The sequence below is a fragment of the Convolutriloba macropyga genome, unplaced genomic scaffold (genome assembly GCF_964194025.1).
Source record: "Convolutriloba macropyga unplaced genomic scaffold, txConMacr16.3 SCAFFOLD_5283, whole genome shotgun sequence".
NCBI lineage: Eukaryota > Metazoa > Xenacoelomorpha > Acoela > Convolutidae > Convolutriloba > Convolutriloba macropyga.
Window position 1 is genome coordinate 7,501 of NW_027449705.1, and position 2,851 is coordinate 10,351.

At 39.7% G+C, this 2,851-nt stretch overlaps 1 non-coding gene and 1 pseudogene across 1 annotated transcript in view; both read right to left on the bottom strand.

The window, feature by feature from the left end:
* The window catches only part of LOC142355254 (large subunit ribosomal RNA), a 3,522-nt gene extending 2,968 nt beyond the window's left edge, over positions 1-554 (bottom strand). The window contains exon 1 of the ribosomal RNA XR_012761182.1: positions 1-554. This exon is cut by the window's left edge and continues 2,968 nt beyond it. This is a non-coding gene — a ribosomal RNA (large subunit ribosomal RNA).
* Positions 555-2,237: 1,683 nt separating this feature from the next.
* Positions 2,238-2,389, bottom strand: LOC142355253 (5.8S ribosomal RNA; annotated as a pseudogene).
* Positions 2,390-2,851: the final 462 nt, after the last annotated feature.

Sequence of the window (2,851 nt, forward strand, 5' to 3'; positions counted from 1 at the left end):
TAGAATCAACAAGAAGAATTCCGAGGAAAACTTCTGCTCGATTCATTAACAAGATTTGCCAAAAGACGACAACTACACTACTCGGTAGCCGAGAATATAATATCAAGGCATTGAGTATGGTAACGCTCACTCCAGTTCCCCTTCAACAGTTTCACGTACTTTTCACTCTCTCTTCAGAGTGCTTTTCAACTTTCCCTCACGGTACTTGTTTACTATCGGTCTCGCTTTATAATTAGCTTTTGGAGAGACATATCTCCAGCTTCGAGTTGCACTTTCAAACAACTCTACTCATAGGAATGAGCCATTATGACTGGTATCGAAAATGACCTTTACAGGATTTTCACCTTCTTTGATGCTACTTTCCAGTAGACATCAGGACAAATTCACCAGTCTAGCATCAAACCATACCGGACACCGAGAAATGTTGCCATTTCTCTTCCCGATGAGCTTTTCCCTGTTCATTCGCCATTACTAAGGGATTCTCAGTTGATTTCTTTTCCTCCCCTTACTGATATGCTTAAGTTAAGGGGGTTCTCTCGCCCAATTCAGGTTATGTAGTTGATTGTCTCTTAATTGGTTCACTGACCAATATGAGACAGAAACCGATTCAGCAGTTTTGTTCGCTACTACTATCAAACACAGGTCGAAGTTTCCATTCAGTCATTAATTCCAACTTTCAAATGTTGTTGTTTCAGCTTTCGCTTACTAGAAGCAACATAATACTCGCTGCAATACAGACCTCGGGAAACCCTCACCGTGAATAAGGTTCACTCACATATTTCACTACATTTTGCGTGGGATTGGAGATGAGGCTACTCGTTCTTGCTCAGTACTAGGCTGAAAATTAACGAAACTTCGTTACAAACGTTCACATGTTGATGTTTCCGCTTTCGCGTACTCGAAACAACATAATACTAGTCTTTGTAATTTAGTTTCATAATTTCAACTGTTCTCATGCAGAATTTTTGCTCATTCTTATCCCAAATTTTGACCTGGCTACTAGTTACACTCCTTGTACTTATTGCAAAATGACCACAAATTTCAACAGCTTTCACATGTTGCTGTTTCGGCTTTCGCTTACTACAGTCAACATAATACTCGTTGCAAAATAAGTGCTCGGCATCTGCAATTTTCCAAAGACGAAGTTTCGCCAGTTCAATTTTCGCTCGCCAATTATGGCTACTAATTCACACGGTACTGAGCTCAACAACATTAAATTTGTTCAGCAAGACTTTCACATGTTGATGTTTTGGCTTTCGCCTACTAGAAGCAACATAATACTCGTCTTGTTAGCTCATTCAATGAGAATAGCTTTTCCCGTTGAGAATTTTTGCCTTCAATTGGCGTTGTAGTGAGTTTGGCTACTCAGATCACCAAATACTTGTGACAATTCGAACCAGAAATGTTTTCAATTTTCACATGCTGATGTTTCGGATTCAACCTACTAGAAGCAGCATAATACTTGTATTCAACAATTTCTGTATCAAATCCCAGTTTTCTCTGGTGCATCTTTGCCAAACTATTCCAAACTGCCTGAGTCTGAATACCAATTACAGGTACTAGTAAATGCACGTTACTAAGGACTATATAGTTCTAGGTTACTGTACACAACGACGTTCACATGTTGATGTTTCAGCTGCCGCTTACTAGAAACAACATAATACTTATCGTGCATACCTTTCCATAACTTGTCCTTTTCAGATGCATTAGTTTCCCTTTGTCTTGGCTTCTACAGTCAGACTGGCTACTAGTAACAGCACAGTACTAATCACATATCGTTCTACAGTTTGCAGACAACTTTCACATGTTGATGTTTCAGCTTTCGCCTACTAGAAACAACATAATACTCGCTGTATACATTTGTAGTTCTCTATGTAACTTTCATGTGAAGAAGTTTCGCCAGTCTTTTTGACTGTCTCAAATCTGAGTCATGCTTAGGCTACTAGTTGCTTCATAGTACTTATCGCCTCGAGATCATTGAACAAAACTTGATTTTCACATGTTGCTGTTTCAGCTTCCGCTTACTAGAAACAACATAATACTAGTCTCATTAAGTTCCGTCTCTTTGCAATTTTCTTATGAAGAAAATTCGCCATCACAATGACTCCAGCAGTTCTTGATCAAGGAATGCAATCATTGATCAGAATGCTATTATTTGAATCGGTTCTGCTTTAAGTGTTCCAATTTTATTGGAAGCACCAACAATAGAACATCAATGTGTTCAATCGAGAGTTATATAACCCTGAATCGGACGCAGTCAACAGCCGAAGCCGAGACCGCCTTTTGCGTTAGAGAGGTCGGTAAACAAATCTTGCGATTCATACCGAATTAACACATATAGCTGTGCTCCTCTTCGTAAAGCGAGCCAAGTGATCCCCTGTTGAAGGATGTATTTGGACCAATCTAGTAGCATTTGGTTTCCAACAAGCTCTCCCAAGTTAGCTTACTTATTGGGCTTTTCAACCAATTCGGTTGGCTACAAGCATCATCAAAGTACTAGCCACAGTTTGATCGCAAAATTCTACGACTTTCACATGTTGATGTTTCGGCTTGCGCTTAGCCTACTATAAGCAACATAATACTAGTCATATCATAGAGCGTGATCAGCTTGTGACGTTCTCATGATGAAGTTTCACCAACAGTGTCTCACTTCGAGCTTAAATCCAGCTACTAGTAACTACACAGTACTGACTGCAACGATAACTTTTATCTATACCTTTCACATGCTGCGCTTTCGGCCAGGGCCTACTAACGTCAACATAATACTCGATATAAACTTTTGTTCATGATGCAGCTTCCCCATGCAGAAGTTTCGCCTTCAAATGCTCTCTTGGCCATATGACGTAAGAAA